Below are 24,534 nucleotides of genomic sequence, written 5' to 3' on the forward strand. Positions count from 1 at the left end.
AGAGAAGAGAAGAGAAGAGAAGAGAAGAGAAGAGAAGAGAAGAGAAAGTCACCCTTGACAGGGTCTTGTCAATTCCAGTCCTCCAGTTCATCAGGATCTTGAGCACATGAACCCATGCTTGATGTGTTTCAGGTCAGTCAGATGGTCAAGGAATGAATCCTGACCAGTGGGTAACCAGGTAGCTGCCAATGCTGTAGTCCGGTACACTGTCAACTATGTCATGTAGGCTAGGGCCCATAGTTTCTGTTCTAAATTACATTTTGAACACAGGATATTAAAAAAATTTTTTTTAAAATAATAATATTTAAATATTCTAGGGGCCAGCAGGTGGCGTGGTAGTTAAGGTTCTGGACTCCCACATGGCAGCCTGCAGTTTGAGTCTTGGACCTGGCAGGGTGAAAATCATGCCAGGTGAAAGTGCATGTGTGCCCCAAATTCCAAGACAAAAATGGAGGAGAAGGGATTACAGCATGCCCATCCCCTGTGTGTGTGTGTTCGTGGGGGGGCGGTGGTGGTGGTGATTTCTCACCATCCGTTTCTGTCTCTCTGGTGAGAGTGCTTACCCTATGACAAAAAACCTCAAAAAACCAAACTCTAAAAAAACTCACAATTTTACCAAATAAAATTTATAGAATTTATCTTCAAATTAAATTTTTTTTCAAATTTAAGAATAATACATATTTATTATGACATAAAGAACATATCATAGGAAGTCATTGCATATCCAGCAGTGTTGGATTTACAGGGTTTACTGCCATTTTCTGTATTCTTGTAAAAACCTAATATAAAAATTAATATAAATTCCTTTGAAGATTCTCACAAATTTATGCTTTGCTCAGCTAATTTAGCAGACCATCTGCTACTAAAAAGGTTTAGATTTATATTTTTAAAATATATAATTGCCATTATTTAGGGGAAAATCATTTTATCTGGATCCCAAAGGGCCTTTTTATTTATTTTTTATTTTTTGTGAATATGTGTTCTTTGGTTTTGGGAAAGTAGGCTAATTCCTTAGTTGATTGCAATCATTTTTCACTTTCTTCCATAAGCAAAGACTTGCAGTAGTTCTTATAGATTTTCATTAGAATTTTAGAGCAACATGCAGTTGTTTTAAGTAGGAAAAGACAAGATGCTTGCCAGACTGTTCAGCTTTTGCAATTTTGGAACTGCATTATAACCTACAAAAATGTGAACTTGGGTAATGGAATTGGTATCTGCATTCTATAGAATGCTAAGTGGACCTAGCACTTTCTAATTATATACTGAACCTAATTAAAAGAACCCTAATTCTTTGCATAAGATCACCTCTTAGACTTTGATCATATTTCATTCTGACTGCTATACAATTCAGCCTGGTTCCCAATAAAGGAAAGAAGTGTCTAAATTAATCCATTTGAATGTTATGAGGAGAGAGATGGTAAGGGGGAAAAAAGTCTTAAAATACCAATCTTTTTTTTTAACAGAAATTTTCTCTGCTAACATAAAACCATAAACTAGAGTCAGTTCAGGTAGTTGTGAAAACATTTGGTATGTTATAGTGAAATAAGTGGATAACTGAGAATTTTGATCAAACTAAATTAATACTTTGATTTCATGTCAACATTACTATCTGTTATCTATCTATAATCTATCTATCTATCTATCTATCTACCTATCTATCTATCTATCTATCTATCTATCTATCTATCTATCTATCTATGTATATTTAGGTTTTTGTCACCAGGTCATGCACTCATTGGAGAGAGAGAGAGAGATAACAGAGAGATGAAAAGTAATGAATTATGCCTTCCTGCCCCCTGCAAGAGGCTGGCCATGCCACAATCCCTTCTCCTCCATTTTACTCTTGGGATTTGGGGGCAAGCACATATACATGCTCAGTTTGAGTTTCAAGTCACTAGGTCTGGGGCTCGAACCACATCTGACCATGGGGGGGTCCAGTACCTTAACCACCATGCCACCTTCTGACCATGGGGGGAGTCCAGTACCTTAACCACCATGCCACCTGCTGGCTCACCATGTATATTCTGAAGTGCTTATGGGCCTAAGGGATATGTATTTGCTGTTGGAAACCAGTTCATATTTATATGGAAATGAAACATAGATTGTTCTTTACCTAAGTTTTAATGATTTTAGGCCACAGATCACGATTATTATGGTACAGGTCACTTAGAAAGTACAGTTTACACTTTATGAGACAGATGACTTCCTAGATATTGAACAAGACTAAATGTGTCAGTGGTGGATAGATATTTCTGTTCAGTAGCTAAAGCCATGAACACAGTTAACAATTCTTGGTCTTGTCAGTTCTGTGATTATGTGATGTTTGTTGATCTAAAAGTTTGTGTGGAAAATTCATGTGCTTTGAAATCATGCATAATTTTGAGGCTATATTAATATATTTTTATGTTGCACAGTTTGTATTTGCATAATTCCAATTTGCATAAAATTAAAAAGCATTAAACATACTCTCTTCTTCCAACTTCTTAAATAGATTGGTCTTTGATTCAACCAACAGACACATGGTCACCATTTCTTGTATTCAGACTATACAGTGGGGCTATAAAAACTATGTAAGCCCATAAAATATTACACTTTTCATACAGAACCTTACACAGACTTGAGGATTTTTAGGAATTACTATAGTGATTGGAAGGAAGCAGCCAAGCTATCTGCCACCTTTTAGGGGGTACCTTTTATTGCTTCTTTGAGAAATTGCTGGTTTGCACGATAGCACAGCTTTTTACAAATAGTTGCAGAATCAGATTCTTAATATCCTAACTATGTAGTGTATCTTTTCTGTGGTCTGCAAAGTGTGACAATGAGTTATGAAAATCATGTAAAGCGAGTAATTAGTTGTGCCTGACAGAACTTAAAACTATTATTCTTGTTTATGAAGCCTAAGATATTTCTTTCTTTATTTTTTTCCTTTTTTCTTTTTTTTTTGTAAGTTTCTCTATTTCTTCCATGAGAGAAGGAGAGAGAGAGACAGGCACTCATGACAGGGTCTTGCTGCCACAATTTTCCCTCAGCTGCCATGCCCAGCATTTATAGGGAGGTGCTAGGATGCAAACCTGGGACCTTCCCATGTGAGACTAGTATAGGAAAGTACTACATGACTACTGAAACACTGTCTGGCCGAAAGGTGCTTCTTGCTGTGAAAATTGCAGTTTGTGAATACATGCATATTTGGTTTCAACTGTGAAAATACTATTATACAGAAAGAGGATATTTTAATATGCTATATTTTTATTTATTTATTTATTTTTTGGAGAGTTTTTTGCTATAGGGCACGTGCACTCGCCAGAAAGACAGAGAGAGACAGAGAGACAGAAAGTGAGAAATCACCTTCCAGGGGAGATGGCCACGCCACAATCCCTTCTCCTCCTCTGTTCTCCTCTTGGGATCCTGGGCACACAGGCACATGCGCCCAGCGTGAGTTTAAGCCACTGGGTCCGTGACCCGAACCACGGCCGACTACATGGGAGTCCAGCGACATAGCCATTACGCTAACTGCTGGTCTCAATATGCTATATTTTTTAGGAAAAAAAATGTGTGAGCCTAAGGAACTATCTACGAATAATTTTTTGAGAGATTTTTATTTTATTAGAGATTTTTACTATAGGCACATGCACTCTCCCAAGAGACAGACAGACAGAAAGACAGAAAGTGAGAAATCAACCCCCAGGGGGAGATGGTCACATTGCATTCCCTCCTCCTCCATTCTCCCCTGGGTATCTTGGGCACTGGGTATGTCACTTGAACTGCGGTTGATTACATGGGAGTCCAGTGAAGTAACCATTATGCCATCTGCTTGTCCCGAGAGAGTTTTGCTATAGGATGCATGAGCTTGCTGGAGAGACAGAGAGAGATAGAGAGAGTGAGAAATCATCCTTCCCCACCCCCATCCCCCATGGGGGTTGGCCATATTGCAATCCCTTCTCTTTCATTCTCCTCCTGGGACTTTGGGCACACATGCATAAGCCCTCAGTAGGAGCTTCAAGTAACTGGGTCCAGGACTTCAACCATGGTCAGCCATGTGGGAATTCAGTGCCTTAACCACTATGCCATCTGTGTCCCCCCCTCCCTTTTTACTACCTCTTGGGTCTACAATTGGAAGTCGATGTTTTGGATATTTCCTTTATGTTTTAGAGCGAGGATATCTATTCAAGACAACATGACTATAACTGAAATGTGTCTGTCTTTACTTGGAAGCCAGTAGTAAACTCAAATATCTTGAACTGAATTTTGGTAGGTACCCAATTGGTAGATGCCAGACCCAATGAAAACAAATCCTGTATATCATTATTACTACTATGACAATTTTTTGCATTCTAATTCAGAACCTGTATTGATGCTTAGGAAAGAATTTGGAAATATAAAGTACTGAATGAATTATTAAGCAGTCAAAATAAAACTACATGCAGCAAGATGTTTCATTTCTAAATATTCTCTAAGGGAGAATAAATTCCTTGGGAGATGGCAAGGGTCTTTCTCTGAGGTTGGGGATTCCCAAAGCATGTGTTTTCAACCTGCCTTTGGATGATGCAGGAGTAAAAATGGCATGCATTTTTTAAATATCTTTTCCTGCTATAGCCAGTCTCTTCCTTATTGATATTGAACTTAATGCCCCCCTTCCTCCATGTACAGTCTTTCCATGTTTAAAGCTAATACCAATACACCAAAATAAATGTTTGTATATTTCACGGTGGCATGTGAAATCTCAGCCAATTTGGCTGGAGATATGAGGCTGTCAAGATACCAAAGATATAGTTTAGATTAATGGGAATGCTTCTGGCTGGCAGGCAGTCATAAAAAACTGAAAATTGATAGCGCATAACATTTCTTATCCTAGAGACTGAGAAGGCAAAGTCTATTGAATTAATATGGCAGACTTCTCTTCTTGTTGGTTTGTTTTTAATATTGCTGAACTAATCTGTTTTGTGTATTATCAGTGCTCCAGGCATTTTTGTAAGGTATCCTGTATTAGTCCTACCAACTGGCTTTTATTTTGGGTATTGCCATGGCTTTGCTTTTTCTTCCAGCAATTAGAGGCCAAAGGGTAGAACATGGGGAGTGGATGAGTGGATTGAATGAGAAATCCTGTAAGCCCACTGAAGAAGTTACAGAGGAGTGTATACACTGGGAACAGCCTCTTTTCCTCCCTAAATATACTTCTTTATTCAAGAACTGATCTGTCCACAGCATAAAAGTGATAGCCCTACTTCACTCTTTCTAAAGCTGGTTGAACTAGAGGTGGATACCAGACCTGGAATAGGAATGGAAACCCTGAGCCCATGGCAAATAATTGGAAGGTGGGCTGCAAGGGCATGCATATCTGGGGTGTAAAGCCTCTACTAGAAGTAGCTCTGATGGGTCTGTGTGAGGGTGAGTTAATGAGGGAAAAAGCTTAAATGTAAAAAAAAAAAAACAAGAGAGTAAAGAATGAAGAGATCTGTGGCTGAGTGAGAGATAGGGAAGAGGTATGTGTGTGTGTGTGTGTGTGTGTGTGTGTATGTGTGTATGTGTATGTGTGTTGGGGAAGGGGGAACAGAGAATGAGAGAAAAAGAGATGGAAGGGAAGAGAGAAAGGAATAAAAGAGAGAGAGGAAATAGAGAATATAAAAGAGAGGAGAGAGAATGAGAGAGAAAAAATAAGTGAAAATGAGAGAGAGAGAGAAGGTGGAAGAGGAGGGGAAAGGGAGAGAGAAGCTAGACCTTTTCTGTAAAGGGCTAGATAGTAAACAGTTTAGGCTTTGTAGGCCAAGAGGAAAAAAAGAGAACACTGTGTAAATATTTATATACCACAAGATTTAAAAGTAAAGTCTACATACTTTTTACTAGCTGAATTTCAAAATATAATCCTATACCATTTTTTTTTGCTAATATAGGTCTACTTATGAAAAATTTCAAAATACAATCCAATACCTTTTTTTTTTGCTAATATAGGTCTACTTATGAACAAAACGGAATATTTTTATAGATAGTGAACTTTGAATTTTACTAGTTTTAATAGTTTTCAGTTTTCTTATGTCACAAACTAGTCTTCTTCTTCTTCTTTTTTTTTTTTTTTGAGAGGTTTTTGCTATACGGTGCGTGCGCTCGCCAGACAGACAGAGAGAGACAGAGAGGCAGAAAGCGAGAAATCACCCCCCAGGGAGGATGGCCATGCTGCAATCCCTTCTCCTTCATTCTCCTCTCAGGATCTTGGGCACACACACACACGTGCCTGGCATGAGTTTTAAGCCACCGGGTCTGGGACTCGAACCGCAGTCGACTACATGGGGGTCCAGCGACACAGCCATTATGCTAATTGCTGGTCCCACAAGCTATTATTCTTTTGAGCTATTTTCAGATATTTAAAAATGTAAGAACTGTTCTTAGCCCATAAGTTGGTTGAAAATATAGTTGGCCAGGCCAGCCACGATGGTGAAATGGTAACACCGTGACCTGCAATGCTGAGGCCACATGAGAAGGTCTCAGGTTCAAGTCCTGAGGTCTCCTTTATACACCATACATGTGTGCTCATGTCCGTGATCTTGCTGGCTGAGGCTGGGGATTGCAGCATGTGACTGTATTTGGGGGTGACTGACACACTCTCACATGGAAGGAAGAAATAAACTGATATATAATTAACTAACTAACTAACCAACCAAATAAATAAATAAATAAAATAGGTAGCCCATAGTTTGCCTATAGGAAGGCTCTCCTTACAAAAATACTCCTTTACCGGGACCAGCAGATGGTGTAATGGTTACATCACTGGGCTCCCACATAGTCCCATATAATGTATCCCCCATAAAATACCTTATGAAAATGCCTGGAGCATTGCCAATTCACAAAACAGATCACTGGACTCCTACATCACTGGACTGCCCAAGATCGTGAGAGGAGAATGGAGCAGAAGGGACTGCAGGCCGTCCCTGCTGCGGGGTGATTTCTTGCTTTCTTGCTTTCTGTTTCTCTGTCTCTCTGGTGAAAGCATGTGCCCTATACCGAAATTGCTTAAAAAAAAATACTCCTTTACGTACTTTGAGTAAGTTTCTCTTTGCTGCTACCAAATGTGTTTCCTCTCTTTAGTCAGTCTCAGGAAGCCTTTACCAATCCTTAAATACCTGGAAGATCCTCATGGGCCTTTTTCTAAGGATGAAAACCTGACAGAGTATGAGTATGTGTTCTTGAGGGTCTTTTGTATAAGAAGAATTTGGAAGACAATTTTTTTTTTTGTTCGTGTTTGTGTTTTTCGCTGAGGCTTTAAGAGGCAATATTCAGGTCAATGTTGAGTGTAGGCCTAACATCTGTACAGCTGTGGGTGTGGGAGGCTTCATTCTGGAACATAACTGATGACCATGTGGGAAGCCTGTTTGCTGGTGTGGCAAGCTGCCCTGCTTCTCTCACTTAAAGAGAGAAGGAGTCATTCTGTGACGCTTAATCCTAACAATAGAGGGGATTTAGATCTGGTCTCCCTAGAGTTCTAAGTCCAAGGGTGAGAGAGAGATCACTCTTCTGTAAATAGCCTTGGTTCCTGGAAAGCAGCATATCTACTGTACATCCCAACAAGGCCACGGCAATCACTGAATTGCTCTCTTCCTGGGAGTGTGGCCCTGAGATGTGGGTCTTGTCTTGACTGCAGTGGACTTTCCTGAAGGACTTTGCCCCAAACCTTCACCATCTCCACCCTACGCTCTGGAGTCTTGTCCTACCTCACCCTCTGAGGAGGCTTTTCTTCCTGCTTGGGCCACTTGATTGGAACTGGACTGGAACTTTCATGTCTTCGTTCTCAGTCTCTGGCTCTCACTTCTAAGACTGTCTCTGGCTTCCTGTTGAATTCCATATCACCTGATTGGTTTGAAGCCTGTGTCACTCTGGTATATTTTACCTCCCTGCCACTATAAACCCTGACAGTATTGATAGACTTTAAAAATTAATAACATATGAGCTGGAAACACATTCATCCCAGAAGAGCAGAAATGCATCCTGATGTATACAGTGATCCCAAAAATATGTTTGGGTATTCTACATAGTATGTAACAGGCAGAGTAGGACTATGATTAAGAGAGTCATTTTGAGTAGTAATATGAAGGGACTTCAAAAAGTACATGAGAATAAATGGAATTAAAGTGCTAGTTTAATTTGATGCAAAAGATTTTGAAATCTATGCATAATTTTTCCATAATGTATTTTCCATGAACTTTTTGTAAATCTCTCATAAATGAGTTATTATTTGTAAAGCACTTAAAACTGAGTCTGGCACTTATTAAGAACTTTCTGGTTAAACAAACAGAAATACAAAGATGCTTATTTATCTTTATTATGCTTATAAAAGGTTTCTGCTTTAAATGTATAAATGATTCATGAAGATGAAAAAACAATGAATGCATTTTATGTTTAAACCAAAGGATGCTCTAACAGACATATACGTTGAAACCTGCCTTTCCAAAGTTTCAACACTGGTTCCTACAGACCAATAATATGCTGAGAGAGCCAAATTCCTTTATCTTGTATCCAAAAGGCTAAAACTTTCTGTTTTGGGGTGGGTGACCTTTTGTATTACTCCTCAAAAGCCTTCTCCTCTGTCCTTCAATCAGCTTAAGTCTTTTGAGTTCTGTGGGTTGGAAACAGATGTAAAGGCCAAGGAACAAAACCCATAAGCCATCTCCAAGTATATTATATGCTTATAAACTAACTTGGCTTTTGACTTAATCAATGGGAGCAGTTACTCCCTTGGGACCAGTCAGCTTGGGTTGAAATATTATGCTATCAATGTCAATATGGTACTAGGACATCCAAGCTGCATGCCTGTGAATGATTTCAATAGAAAGAGGACTGCCAGTCCCTTGGGTTGCAAGGCAAGTATTACTTTCATAAAAGGAAAAAGCCAGCATTATTTTCTTTGGGACCATTGTTTGAAGGCTGAATGTTTTAATGTAACTGATCTAAGTCCACAGGAAACTCCCAAACAAAGCTATAGTCTTGGGCTCTGCACATCAAAAGGCTGACCTTGCCATCTCACATGGAAGGTAATCAGAGTGGTTCTAACTCATTTTACTTTATAATACCTTGCCCACATTCTCCTGCAAACGTGCCAGGAACAAAGTCTACAGCCCAAACAAGTTCCTTAGTTTCTTGGCAAAATTATTAAGCAGCAGAGCAGCTAGGGGAAGCATGGACTGAAAAAAACACAGAAAGACCTCACCTGTGATTCTGGATAAAGCTGGCAGGGAGGTAAATGGTTGGAGTGAGGGAGATGTTGCTGGTAGTACTATATATTAATTTACCCTTCCCAAATTATTTTAAAATTATTTTTTAAAGAATTATTTATTTAGTATTATTTATCATTATTATTAAATTTGTTACAGGGCAAGCGTGCTCACCAGAGACGGAGAGAGAGAAGAAAAGTGAGAAAGCAAGCAACCAGGTCTGGCACTCAAACTGTGGTTGACCTTGTAGGAGTCCATTGCCTTCACCAGCATGACACCTGCTGCCCCCACCCCCAAATTATTTTTTTAAAACATTTATTTGCATCTGTTAACAGAGACTTTAATTACTTCTCTCTGCTCCAAATGCAAAAAGTTCTATTCTCTCTTTAAAGAATGTTCTTTTTGATCTTTTCTCTATGAGGAACCTACATTAGACTCAGCCTCCAGTTCTCAAGTTCAAAGACAAGTCTTCCTCAGGCTCTTCCTCCCATTTACCCTAATCAGGTGGAATTAGGCATTCTCACTAGCATTTCCTCATAGCATTTACTGTTTTTCAAAAGTCTTGGCCATTGAATATACTTTATAAATGTGTCAATCAACTGTGATGGTTTAAAGAAAAAATTCTCATAGTATAATATATATATATATATATATATGTATATATATATCTTTTGAAGTTTTATCTAGTTAATCACATGTCTGAGTAACTCTTTTCTCTATTAGATTTACCTTTGTTTTCATGACATATCATAAGATGTAGCAGTTGCCCACCAAAACTTACAGTATAAAAGGAAGACAGACACTGAATTACTGTCAAATATATCCTGCTCTGTCATGGTTAAATGACAATGTAATTATGTCTACTGAAATTTGTGAATGTTTTATGATATGAGTAATTTTATCACGATCAACTGAACTGAGATCTAGAGCATTCAAATCTGCTTTAAATTTTCATGATTTCAGGAATTACTTCATGATTTCAGGAATGATTTCACTGGTCAAATACCCAGTGCCAGTGTTCATTGGTTTTCCTGGGGAGTAAAACTGCTTCTAATGAAGTTTGCTGCCTCCACAACAGTCTTTACATAAATGCTAGTTACTACTCATTAATATACTCTTTATGGAAAAATCTAGTTGGACTTACATCACATTTAGAAAAAAGTCTAAATCTTTTAGCGTGATATACAAAGCCCCCTTTGTTCTAGACTAAGCCTTCATTTGTATCCTTATCTCTCTCTCTCTCTTTTTTTCTTTTTTCTTAGAGAGGTTTTTGCTATAGGGCGCGTGCGCTCGCCAGACAGACAGTGAGAGACAGAGAGACAGAAAGCGAGAAACCACCCCCCAGGGGGGATGGCCATGCTGCAATCCCTTCTCCTCCATTCTCCTCTCGGGATCTTGGGCACGCACACACATGCGCCTGGCGTGAGTTTTAAGCCACCGGGTCTGGGACGTGAACCGCAGTTGACTACATGGGAGTCCAGCGACATAGCCATTACGCTAACTGCTGGTCCCTCCTTATCTCTCTTAAGAGGTTTCTCTTCAGTGTGGTCCTGGTCTTCCCAGACTACCTTCATAATTCTCCATGAAGATGTGGGATTATTTTTAAACTTCCATTTAGCCATCCTAATTTCCAGAGAGGAGCATTTGTTTCTACTCTTGGCTTCAGGAGAAGACATTTTTCCTAAGTATGTGGTCGGACCTTCCTTAACTATTTCTTTTTTCTTTTTTTTGGAGAGGCTTTTGCTATAGGGTGTGTGCACTCTCCAGAAAGAGAGAGATAGAGAGACAGAAAGTGAGAAATCACCCCCCCAGGGGGGATGCCCACGCCACAACCCCTTCTCCTCCATTCTCCTCTTGGGATCTTGGACACGCACGCACACATGCCCGGCGTGAGTTTAAGCCACTGGGGTCTGGGACTCGAACCGCGTTTGACTACATGGGAGTCCAGTGGCATAGCCATTATGCTAACTGCTGGTCCCTGATCTTCCTTAACTATTGACTTACTTGGCCCCTTGATAAATTTGAAAAGAATAGCTCTGCCTGGCTGTAGTTCTCTTGCCATCTGCCTGCTTGCAGGGAGCCTGAGATTTCCCAGGTCCTCCTGGGACCCTCCCCAGAAGTGAGATGAAGGTTCACTATGGGATTCTGCCTACTTCTGGGGTATTCCTAAGCCTACTTGGACAATTAATGTAAAGCCACATCTGCCTTCTTGGCTCCTGAGAATAACATAAAAACAATACTGTGGGTTCTACCAAGTACTTTTTTTATTTCTCAAATTGTTCAGAATTTGGATGAGGAAGAGGAATAGTATTTATTTTAGTCCCTCAGAGATCACCTACTTCATCTTCAAAGTCTAATTCAAAAGTTACCAATTCCTGAGGCCCTCTCTCATGTCCCTGGGCAGTATTAGTTCCTTCCTTTGTGGTTCTATTCTTATTCCCCTATCCCACCATGTTTTGAGCAGTTATATCATCCTGCCTTAAAAAATTAGTTCACTAAGTTGAAAGTTCCTTCTGATAGAGACTCCCCATTACCCTGATTCCCACAGTGCCTCACACTCAGAAGGTAGTTCAAACAAATACTTACAAACTAAAACAAACAAAATATACACTCCTAGGATCTATTTATAACTCGGGACTGCTATAGTTGAAGGGACAGAAATAAATTGGTAGTTATAAAGGGACTGACAGTCTTACTTCAACACTATTGGTGTATCCCGCTCAAAGTGGAGATGACAGACATTTTGGTGGCCCTATAGTGCCCCCTCACAGACCTTACCTACTAGTCTCAGCAGTAGCCAGAGATCTGAGAAGATGATGCTGAGTGAACAGGGTGGGTGCTTCCATTTCATCTATCCATCTAGATTAAGTACAAAAAAACCCTAAAGGCTTAGGAATTCAAATAGACAATTTCAGTTCAGCTGTCCTGAACTTTTAAATTGCAGCTTATTTTTTAGAACTGGACCAAAGCAGAGCAACAAAATGTCTTGGCCACTGGGGAGAAAGATGTTAACAAAGGTTTATACTCTTCGCCCAGCCGGGAGTATGTCCATGAAGGTATTATTTCCTCTAGCTGAAATGAATAGAAGCTCTATGACTGGAATGGAAGCTAAATCTGTTCCCTCTGAAGTGACTGATATATTTTTTTTCTTTTTCTTTTGGAGAGGTTTTTGCTATAGGGCGTGTGCGCTCGCCAGAAAGCCAGAGAGAGACAGAGACAGAACGTGAGAAATCACCCCCCAGGGGGGATGGCCACGTCGCAATCCCTTCTCCTCCATTCTCCTCTCGGGATCTTGGGCACGCACACACACGCGCCCAGTGTGAGTTTAAGCCACCGGGTCCAGGACTCAAACTGCGGTCGACTACATGGGAGTCCAGCGACATAGCCATTATGCTAACTGCTGGTCCCAAGTGACTGATATGTTTTTATCAGCTATGCTGCTACTGGTCAGGGATGACCTTTGTTTATCACAAATGTTATTAAAATAAATGACTGTCATTGTCATATACGAGACAAAGAAAAGGCATTGATTTTGTTTTGTTTTGTTTTTGATGTAGTAATTAATCCAATTTCTGACCCACAGTTAGAGAAAGTGATAAATTGTTTTTATTTGATTATATGGGCATCTTTTCCACAAGAGAACTTGTTGAGTTTAATCTGATCATATCTTCCTCTGTGCCCAAATCCTTAGTGAGAAATGTGAGTGACACTGCTGTGGGGAATCTTTGGCTCTGGTTTCATGTATTCTGTGGTGGGAGCTCTATTAGTAGTCTAGTCTTTGTCCTTTCTTTTTTATTTTGGAGAAGTTTTTGCTATAGTGCGCATGCGCTCGCCAGACAGACAGAGAGAGACAGAGAGATAGAAAGTGAGAAATCACCCCACAGGGGGGATGCCGCAATCCCTCAACCTCCATTTTCCTTCTCAGGATCTTGGGCATGCACACACACATGCCTGTTGTGAGTTTAAGCCACTGGGTCTGGGACTCGAACCATGGTCGACTACGTGGGAGTCCAGCGACATAGCCATTACACTAACTGCTGATCCCCCTGTCCTTTCTTTTTTTTTTGAGGGGTTTTCGCTATAGGGCGTGTGCGTTCGCCAGACAGACAGAAAGAGACATAGAGAAAGTGAGAAATCACCCCCCAGGGGGGATGGGCACGCTGCAATCCCTTCTCTTCCATTCTCCTCTTGGGATCTTGGGCACGCAAGCACACACACCCGGTGTGAGTTCTAAGCCACCGGGTCTGGGATGCGAACCGTGGTCGACTACGTGGGAATCCAGCGACATAGCCATTACGCTAACTGCTGGTTCCCACCCCTTGTCCTTTCTTGACTCCTATTCACATATAGACTCGAATGACCTGATTGTTTCCTGATTGGATGGAACTACTCTTGTTTTTCTTCTTTTTTGTTTTTTAGAGAGAGATTTTTGCAATAGGGCATACATTCACTCAATGGTGAGACAGAGAGACAGAAAGTGAGAAATCACCCCCCAGGGAGGATGGCCATGCCACAATCCCTTCTCCTCCATTCTCCTTCAGGGATCTTGGGCACACACACACACACACATGGACCTGGGATGAGTTTTAAGCTGCTGGGTCCAGGACTTGAACCATGGTCAACTACGTGGGAGTCCAGTGAAGTAACCATTACACCATCTTCTGGTCCCAGAGCTATTCTTCTAAGAGTCTTTCATTGCAGGGGGTTTAGCTTCTTTCTTCTGTTTCCTCTAGGGAGCAATTTCAGTCAGTGATCTTGGTAAAGGTGTGTGTTATAGACTCAAATTTCTTCTCTGCTGGGGTGTCTGGGAGCTGAGGCAGGCAGACAAACCCATTTGAACCTCACACTAAGGCATTATCTCTTTCAACTTCATCACTAACAAAACATGATATTTGGATCTCCATCTGCCTGACCCTAGTGCTAACCTTTCTGCCAGTTAGAATCTCGTCCAGTCAAGAGTGGGGTATATTTTATTGGACCTTCCTCAAACCCAACATCATGAATCGCAATACTGTGATTTCAGTTTCTGACCCATCTAATTACCTTGAACCTCTGCTTCAGGTTTGTGAGCATGAACTTATTTTTCAAGTGCAAAGATGGCTTTCTCTAATTTTTTTTCTTGATACCTTGGTAATGAACCCGAATTACAACTTGTCAGAAAAGCTAATTACACATGGCACTGAAATAAAGTTGCTTGTGATTTTCTGGTTGCAGTGAATGAATAGTGAAGTCTACTGGGCCAACTGACTGAAGGCAATTTCTCTCCCTCAGGAGAAGCAGCAATGGCTGAGATCTTGGTCATACAGGCTACATATTTTGCTCAATCTGCTCAAAAACTCTATCAGGAATATTCTCATCCCCATTTTACAGTTGAGGAAACTGAGATGTAGGAAGTAAATTGCTTTTTTTGTTTGCTTTAGCTTTTTTTTGTTTGTTTGTTTCTTTTCCTTTGTTTGCCAGAGAGTGTGTACAGTTGCCAGAGAGAGGAGAGAGAAAGAGAACCCCTAATGGGATGTGGTTATGCGACTATTCTGTCAGGATTCGGGGCGTGCATGCACATGCGCCTAACTGCAAAATTCGTACACCTTATACGTGTCTGAACTGGGTGTCAAGCAAAGACCTGTCAGGAAATCTAGAGTCTGTATTCTTTGTGCTGTTCAGGATTGTCTCCTACTCACATAACCATGTAATTTATCATGCAATCAGGACACATCTGCAAGTGAAGGGGTTGTCATTAATAATTACTGTGGGATGACAGGTATAAACCAGGACTAATGCATTCAAACCTGGACAAACTAGAATGTGCAATCCTATCTCACACCTACTTTAGGGGCTCAAACTCCTTTGTGGTAGCTTTTAGAAATAGATACTAAGCTCAGCTATTTAGAAAAAGCCTAAGTTTGTTCACTTGTTCCTTTGTTGTTTTTCCTCCTGCTTTAAAAGGCCAAGACTCACTGCTGCCCCTCCTTGTTCCTGGAATCAGGTTTCTCCCCCATCTACACTGCAGCTGTTTATTATCAGAGCTATTCCTTTCTCTAGATACACAGAGGGATGAAGCTCCAGGGAAGGGATTAGATCATTAAGCAAAGGAAAACAACTACAACGGAGCGGCACCTGCATGAATCCTATAAGGGAAAATATCCATTAAAATGTTTTCTCATGTTCTAGTGTATCTTTGATAGGGCTGGAAATAAATCCTTTTTTTCTTTCCTCTCTTATAAATAAATGTCTATTACATTCAACTGCTTCAACACATCCAGTGTATAAGATGCTAGAAAAATAGGAGACAGTCATGGCCCAGAGGCATGCGATGGGTACTTTGGGTCCTTAATCACTGGAGTATTAACCTCATTATCCTACTCTGTCACTTTTATGTGAAACAGTGACTTGACTTCTTCCTGATGTAGCCACCAGAAATCTATATGATTACAGTAAGTGCCAATACCCCTAGAAAGCGGGCTATCCTGCTATAAATAAGAAAGTGACACAGTAAAGACTGATCTTAAAATCTTAATGCTAAGGGCCAATAGGTGGTATGGTGGTTAAGGCACTGGGCCCCACAAGGCTCATCACTCTGCGGTTCGAGTCCCAGACCGAGTGGCTTGGAAAATACACCAGACTCAAGTACATACATGCCCCAAATCTCAAGAGGATAATGGAGGAGAAGGGTATGGCCATCCCCCTTGGGGGGTGATTTCTTACTTTCCCTCTCTCTGTCTTTCTGTCTCTCTTAGGTGAGTGCACTAGTCCTATGTAAAAAATAACCTCCAGAACTCCCAAAATGAAAAAAAAAAAAAAAAAACAAGGAAAAAAACCCTTTCAATGTGTAGAAAACTAGTTTGTCCATCGAAAATTATTACAAGAAGCAATGTGTAGAAATTCCCATTTTAAGTTACAAGCTCTTAACAGTGTCTGCTCAAGAACAACGGCTTTCAATTTTAGCGTGCACTTGGAAGAGCTATTAAACATACCCAATACCATGTGTGTGCCACCCTTGCCCCCAACTACTTCTGCTCCATAAGTCTAGGACAAGACCTGAGTATTTGCATTTCAGGCAAGTTTCCAGGTGATGCTATTGCTTCTGTTCCAAAGATTGTGTTTTAAAGAACAATGTCCTAGCATAAAGCTTCAAGGAAAGATTTTTGCCTTTGAAAAAGATATGTGTACCTTGGAGCAAATTAAGGCAAAAGTTCTTGACATAGGATTCAAATAACCATGAATACTGTTTCCAGAAGTCTATTTCTAAGGTTTAAACAAGGTATCAGCAAATATTTTCCAGAAAGAGCCAGACAGTAAATATTTTCAACTTTGTAGATCAGATGAACAATTCCAACGATTTAGGTCTGCAGTTACAGCATGAAAGCAATCAGAGACACTCCCTTAAGAATGAACATGGTGGGACTGGCAGATGGTGTAACGCTTAGGTTGCTAGACTCCCATAAGGCCGACTGCAGAAAAGGTCCTGGACCTGGCGGCTTAAAATTCATGCCGGGCACATGTGTGAGTGTGCCTAAAATTCCAAGAAGGGATTGAGGCATCACCATCCCCCTGGAGGGTGATTTCTGGCTTTCTGTCACTCCAGCAAAAAGCACACACACCTTAGAGCAAAAATCAGTCAAAAAAAAAGAATGAGGCATGGCAGGACCAGCAGATGGGGTAATGGTTATGTCAGTACTGGACTTCCATGTGGTCGACTGTGGTTCAAGTCCTGTACCCAGCAGCTTAAAACTCAGGCCAGGCATGTGTGCCTTCGTGTCCAAGATTCTAAGTGGACATTGTAGGAGAAGGAATTGTGGCGTAGCCATACCCCCCATGGGTTGATTTCTTACTTTCTGTCTCTTTGGTAAGTGTGCGTGTCCTATAGCAAAAATCTCTCTTTAGAAAACAAACAAACAAACAAACAAACAAAAAGAATGAGAATGAGCATGGTTATACTTCAATAAAGCTCTGTTTAGAAAAACAAATAGTGGGCTGGATTTAGACCACACTAAAGTCTTAGTTTGCCAACTCCTGGGTCTAACCGATGTGGTAAAATACTTCATGTAAGGCAACATCTGTTAGTTAAGCCTGAGTCTGTCTGTGTTCAATGAGAAACTAAACATTGATACCCATTTTAGTTGTGTGTGATTGATAATATCATCCTTATTGGAAGATAGGCACTTTTCTTAAAATCACATCCCTTAAAAAATCACATCCCTTACAATGGGGCATGGTCACATTGGAATCCCTTTTCCATTTCTCCATCCTGTTGGGATTTGGGGCGTGCAAGCATATGCATCCAGTGTTTCTCAAGCTGCTGGGACTAGGATTTGAACCACAGGCAGCCATGTGAGACCTTGCTCTTTTAAACACTAGGCTTAGGGCCTGGCCTCTTGGTTTTCATAACATTTTTTCTCTAGTTTACTTTATTATATAAATATAGTACATAACACAAAGTATTTTCAAAAAGTCCACAGAAAATGCATATTGTGGAAGAATTATATATGGATTTCAAATCCATAGTCCTAAACCTACCTATTAGGACTATTTAAAACAAATGTATTACTATTTCACCCTATTTCACTAAGGGTTTCATTGTATGTGTGAAAATTGCTCATTATATTTACATTCTCTACTTGGTGTTTCATCTAAAAGAACATCTTTTTCATTGTAGCAGGAGAATTTATTGTTATCAATTAATTTAGGGCCCACCCCATGGCCTAGTGGTTAGGAAAGGTGGATTTCACATGATTAACCATGTAGTTTGAATCTTGACCTGGCTAGGAGGCTTGAAAAATGAATCAGGTTTGTGGTTAAAACCCTGACAGAATGGGACTAGCAGTTAGCATAATGACTATGTTGCTGGACTCCCATGTAGTCGACCGTGGTTTTAGTGGACCTGGTGGCTTAAATTCATGCCAGGCGCGTGTGTGTGCGTGCCCAAGATCCCAAGAGGAGAGTGGAGGAGAAGAAATTGTGGCATAGCCATCCTCCCTAGGGGGTGATTTCTTGCTTTCTGTCTCTCTGTCTCTCTCTGTCTTTCTGGCGAGCTCATGTGCCCTCTAGCAAAAACCTCTCAAAAAAACAAAAAACAAAAAAACAAAAAACAAAACAAAAAACCCTGACAGAATGGAGAAATGGGGAGGAGGAAGACTGAGGTGCCACTATGCCCCATCGGCGGTACTTCCTCTCTTGCTCGCTCTCTCCCTCTCTTGTGAGCACACATGCCCTCTGACAAATAAATTTTTAAAATTTAACTTAGATTTTGTTTTCATTTGGTTTTTCCTCTCCTCAATTTAAAAAGGGTCCTTAGGTATTTCTTTTCAGGAGAGGTTGGCGTTGTTGAGTCAAAGCTGCCAGACAGCAGAAGTTACCTGAAGATAAGTTCTTTGAATGGCTTTAGTAAAGCCCCTAAAATCACTGTTTTCCTGAAGGAGAGAGAGGAAGGACTTGCTAGCCCTGATGGTGAACACTCAGGTCTCTGTTACTTGTTCTGTCAGTGGCCTTGACACAGGCAGCCATTGCTGACTCTTGAAAATACAGTTGACCCTTGAATAACTACACAGCTGCATTTCTGTGCAGATTTTTTGATAAATATTATAAATGTATATTATACATAATCGTATTTCCACTTTTTTTGAAGTTGATAGCATTTTTTTAATGGAAAATGCATTATTTATTTATTTATTTATTTATTATTCATCACTTTTTTTTTTTTAATTGTCAGAGGGTATGTGCACTCACCAGGAGAGACAGAGAAAGAGAGAGGGAAAAAAATCGCATCCCTTACAATGGGGCATGGTCACATTGGAATCCCTTTTCCATTTCTCCATCCTGTTGGGATTTAGGGCATGCAAGTGTATGCACCCAGTGTTTTTCAAGCTGCTGGGACTAGGATTTGAACCACAGGCAGCCATGTGAGACCTTGCTCTTTTAAACACTAGGTTAAGGGCCTGGCCTTTTGGTTTTCATAACATTTTTTCTCTAGTTTACTTTATTATATAAATATAGTACATAACACAAAGTATTTTCAAAAAGTCCACAGAAAATGCATATTGTGGAAGAATTATATATGGATTTCAAATGTTTTTGCACCAAAATAAGTTCATACTTGTATCCCATTTTTCCTACAAACTTATCAAAGTTGCCTTGTACATACAAGGCATTAATTGATGGTTTAGGTTACCAATAAAGCTTCAGGTCAATAGGAGGCTATTAATAGTTAAGACATGGGGAGTCAAAAGTTACATGTGGATTTTTGACTGTGTGAGGTTCATCACTCCAAGCTTCACATTATTCAAGGATCAACTAATACACACTTGGGCTAGCTGGTGGGGTGGTAGTTAAGCTGGCTAGATCCCACATGGCTGGCTGTGCAGTTTGAGTCTGGGACTCTGCAGCTTAGAAAACACCCTGGTCATGTATGCCCCAAAATCCCAGGAGGAGAATGGAGGAAAAGGGATTATGCATAGCTATTACCCCTGGAGGGTGACTTCTCACTTTCCCTCTATGCCCTCAGCAAATCATGTACTCTGCAGCAAAAACAAAAAGCTGTATGTTCTTCACTCAGCTTCCAGACAGTACTCTCCCCTTGGCTTCCATCTTACCTCACTAGTTGCTTCTTTTTCATCTTCTTTGCTGGTTACTTCTCATCCACCTGACCTCTGATACTAGGAGTCTTTTCAAACCAAGACTTCTTTCCTCTCTTCTCCACTTTACTTAAAACTGTGGCCCCTTTCCCGTACTCTCTTTTCTGCCATCTCTGCTTTATTCCTTTCTTAGAGCTTATCATTATCCAACAAACTATATATTTTATTTGCTTGTTTTCTGTCTTCTTCCTCCCAAACATAAACTCCATGATGGGGGGAATTCCACAGGCACCTTGTCAGAGCTGGGAATTATACTATGCCAGGCTGAGCCTCAGGCTGCTGACCCCTGGGGGCTAGTGATACCAGCTGCAGCAGAGCCTGCTTTGGCAGTTCCAGAGCCTCCCACCTTGCCATGATCAATCAGGCTCGGACAACTATTCGTTCAGTAACCTTGGCTGAGGGAAGATAAGAAGACTTTTCCTAATTTTCTGAGTACTCTAAACAAGAAAAAGTGAGAGCAAGAATGAAGAGAGAAGAGAGAGGGAGGGAGCGGGAAAGAGAAGATAGAGAGGAGGAGAGAGAAGAGAAGGGAGAGAGAGAGATAGAAAGAGACCTAATAAAGATTAAGACTGAGGAATCAGTGGATGGCATAATGGTTACATAGCTGGGCTCCCATGTGGTTGACCTCGGTTTGAGTCCCAGACCTGGTGGCTTAAAACTCACACCGGGCACATGTGCATGCATGCCCAAGATCCTGAGAGGAGAATGGAAGAGAAGGGATTGTGGTGTGGCCATCCCCTCGGGGGTTGATTTCTCACTTTCTGTTTCTTTGTCTCTGTCTCTCCAGCAAGCAGATCTGCCTTATAGCAAAAATCTCTCTTCAAAAAAGAAAAAAAGATTAAGATTGAATTTATCAAAAACAAGATAGAAAGAGGTTTGGCACAAGATTCATTTGGATTAAAGAAAATTTTCATATGCCACTTCCTAAGGCCCAAATTAATGAATAATAATTCATACTCTCTATAACAGTTCTTAGTACTTGAAAACGGGAACAAATAAATCAACAGAACAAAATAAATTCTATTCTATGCATGCCAAGAAAACAAAAATCCAAGAATGGCAATACAAGGGTGAACTTTCTACTTCTCCCTACACCTTTCATGTGGGCACACAATATTTAATTGCTGCTTGCTTCACCATCTCCCCCAGGATTTCATAATAAATTCTAATGTGCACCAGAATCAGCATGCACTTCCTGTGTTCTCCCTCTGGGTAGAAGAAATGCTGCTAATGAGGGAGGGTTCAGTTCCCATTTGCTTGATGACCAGAAAAGCTGACTCTTCAGTCCTCACCTCCCTGTTTTAGAAAAGGCACACCCGTTTTTTTCACCCTCCCTCTCTCGAGCAGGAATTGCCCACAGAACCCTGTGTGAACCCAGCGATGCCAAGGCGCCTTAGCCACGAGTTGCTGATTTCTCTCCGAGATTTAGGACTTGAATGTCTGCCCGCTGGGCTGTGGCATGTGGAACTCTTTGCACAGCGTTTGAAATCTGGCCTCTAACACAGAACAGGGACAGCCTGTTCAGTGAGGGAAAGGGCTGCTTATTTGTTTCAGCTTTGGATGCCAAAAAAGGGGATGAGGGGAGAAATCAACAGCTTGCTTATTTAACCATTGTCAGGGCACAAAATCTCTATTTTCCTTACTTTTCTCAAGGGTTAATGATCTTGAGTTGTGTGTTCAGGGTTAAAAGATTTGTATCTTGTTAAAACTGACAACTTTACTAGTGACATCTGGAAGCACTATTTCTAGTCATTCCTCAAGCCTATAGGAGTTATAATTCACATTTATGTCTATTAGTTTCAATGGGTTAAAATGATCCAAAGGGGTAGACAAATTATTATAAATCCTAGGAAGGAAATTTGAAGGGTCCTATGATTAACTTCTTGACTCTAATCATCCTAAGTAAATTAAAATCTCAGCCTACATGTTTTTAATTTAATTGTATTTATTATTATTATTTTCCAATTTGCTACAGAGCATGCTTGCTCACAAGAGATACAAAGAGAGAGAGAAAGGGAGAGAAAAAGAGGAGAGAGAGATTGAGAAAGAAAGCCACCAGGTTCAAGACTCCAACTGTGGTTGGCCATGTGGGAGTCCAGAGTACCAACCACCACTCCACCTGCTGGCCCCAGCCTACTCTCCTTTAAGAAACCTAGGGAATGAAATACTTTATCTCCTCAAAATATATACTACTGTAAAGTTGTTGATTATGGCAGGAAAGTACTCAGTCAGCACACGTTCCTCATTTACTTATGTTTGTCTAACTTCCTAAAGTTCACTTGAAATTACCACTGAATGCACTGATCCCAATCTAGACTGAGAAGCAGCTAGGGACAGTTATCACTTTGAGTAAATGGAGAAAGATCAATAGTTATTTCTTTTTCCATACAAACGAAGATATTGAAGCCATGATAGCTTTGGATGCTATGCAAAATATATTCTTATAGTGTGTAAATGTATAAGATGCAAATGATTTAACACCAATTATGTTTCAACAGGACCATAGTCACATTTGCCAGACTAAATGCTTTCATGCCCATGAGTGAGAGGTATGCATGAGGGTCTTTGCCTGTACATACTTCTATTTATTTATCCTCTCTGAGGTTTTTGTGTCATTATTGCTTTATTATTTGTCCTTCCTTCATAACTTTTAGTATTTTCACTTTTTATTACATTCATATGATAGGCTACAAACCAGAGCTAAATATAAGCCCAGAAAAACTTATGTCGATACTGATAATTACAACTTATTGAGCACCTACTTGCATGTGCCAGGCACCGTATTGGGTGTTATGGATGATGAAAACAAATAAAACCTAGGCTTTGCTCCACTGACGTACAATCTACAGATGATGGACGACAGTGCAGGCAGATGGATAGGTGATCACTCTACTGAGAGAGGCAGTGCTATGACAGAGGTATCCACAGAATGCTATAGGAATGGGAGGATGTGGGGAATGCAGACCTAGAAGGATTACAGGGGATGAGGTAGAGAAATAAGGATGGGAATTCCAATAAGATTTCAGAGACAAAATTTTTGAAATCTCCAACTGAGATTTAGAGGGAATATAGGTTTTGGGCCAGACTGGTAGGGGGGGAAAATAGGGAATCTCAGCAAATGTCAGAAGGGGACAAAACCACATCTGAAGGGATATGTCATTTAAGAAACCTGCAAGTAGCTTTGAAACATGTGGGACAGAAAGTTCACTTGGTGTCTGAAGAAGCAGCCAGAAAAACAACAGAGGGAAAATATGAAATGTCTTTCAGTTAGCAATAAAGCAAGGAACAGCTTAGGTCTCATCAACAATGTCTATGATATCATGATAGGAATCCAAGTGACCAGCAACAGTAAAGTTTGCTGGCTTTGATCAAAATGCCACTCAAACATTTGTAACTTAAATATTTCTACTCTGCAAGGAGATCTCAGAGTTCTTCCTTACATGTGAAGAGTTAGTCCCCAAAAGATCTTAGAATTGTGGAAGTTTCCCTCTAAAGACTTATTTGTTTACAAGAACTGCCCCAGGCCCTGAACAAGTAATTCCAATGTGGAGAAGTCTTTTGCTAAAAAAAAGAGAGCTCCTGGTTTGAAGAGAAAAATGGGTCAGATACACAAGACAGGCTAATGCTAAGAAACAGGTTTCACTAAAATTTGTTCTGCTCCCTTGAAGTTATTCTTTTGACTTCGTTATCTTCATTGACCAAGTGACTTTTCATTAAGAAGCATGGTAAATGTTTCAGTTATTCAGCTATTGTCAAGTCACGTCATGAAATGAAGAGAAGGCTAAGATTTAGACTACACTGTTTTCTTCACACAAATTAGTCTTTAGAGGAAAGACTCTCTAAAGGGCAGAGAGAACGTTGAAGAACATGTTCAGTTGAGGGTACCTGAAGAAATGGCAGCTGTCACAATCTAAAGTGAACTGATTGTGAATTTGGTATTTGCATTTTGGAAGGTCTTTTTCTTGATTGGTTGAGGAAGTAGAACATGCATGAGTGGGCTGAACAGATTAGAGCATCCACAGAAGGCAATAAGATGTTCTTGAAATATATATAGCCTATTGGGCAGAAGCTTAACATCCTTTTCAAGTCATGTGGTTTGAATCCTAGGTTGTTAACCTATGGAGTATATCTCACTCCTTCCCACTTTCAGAGTTCCCTGGATGAAGTTCTGCTATGACCCCTAATTTCTATAACATATAGAATTATTCTCTCTCTCATGAGACAGTTATGAGCTCAATGATGAAAACTTTCATGTCATGGTTATCCTAATGCATTTGATGATGGTGCAATGATCAAAAAAAGATGCCAGTGATGACAATTGAACGTCCCTTTGCCTTCCCAGCCTCCTTCATATATTCTCAGGCATAGGATGACAAAGGGAAGTCCACGAGTCACATGAAGAAAGACTGTAGCCATGGGTACACGATCAGGAGCTCCTCTGTTTGCCTCCACCTCCATCCTCCTCTTCATCGCCCTCTCTTATTTCCTTCTAACATTATTTTATCATCTTGCCACTAACCTTCATCCTCTTCCCAAAGTGTCGCTCGATGACTCATTCTAATAAACCAATGCTCAGCCCGTGTTTGGCACAGAGTTGGTACTCAAAGAGTTGTTGAATGAAATAATGACCCTAAAACTCTCTAAGGTAACAACACTTCAGGGGAGCCTCTCTTCAAATGAAACAATGCTTCCATTTATGTGTTGGAAAG

General features: G+C 40.4%; 1 protein-coding gene across 8 annotated transcripts in view; it reads right to left on the reverse strand.

The window, feature by feature from the left end:
* The window catches only part of TRPM3 (transient receptor potential cation channel subfamily M member 3), a 657,305-nt gene that overhangs the window by 286,113 nt on the left and 346,658 nt on the right, over positions 1–24,534 (reverse strand). The window lies entirely within an intron of this gene.

Source organism: Tupaia chinensis, unplaced genomic scaffold (assembly GCF_000334495.1).
Source record: "Tupaia chinensis unplaced genomic scaffold, TupChi_1.0 Scaffold000354_1, whole genome shotgun sequence".
Lineage (NCBI taxonomy): Eukaryota > Metazoa > Chordata > Mammalia > Scandentia > Tupaiidae > Tupaia > Tupaia belangeri.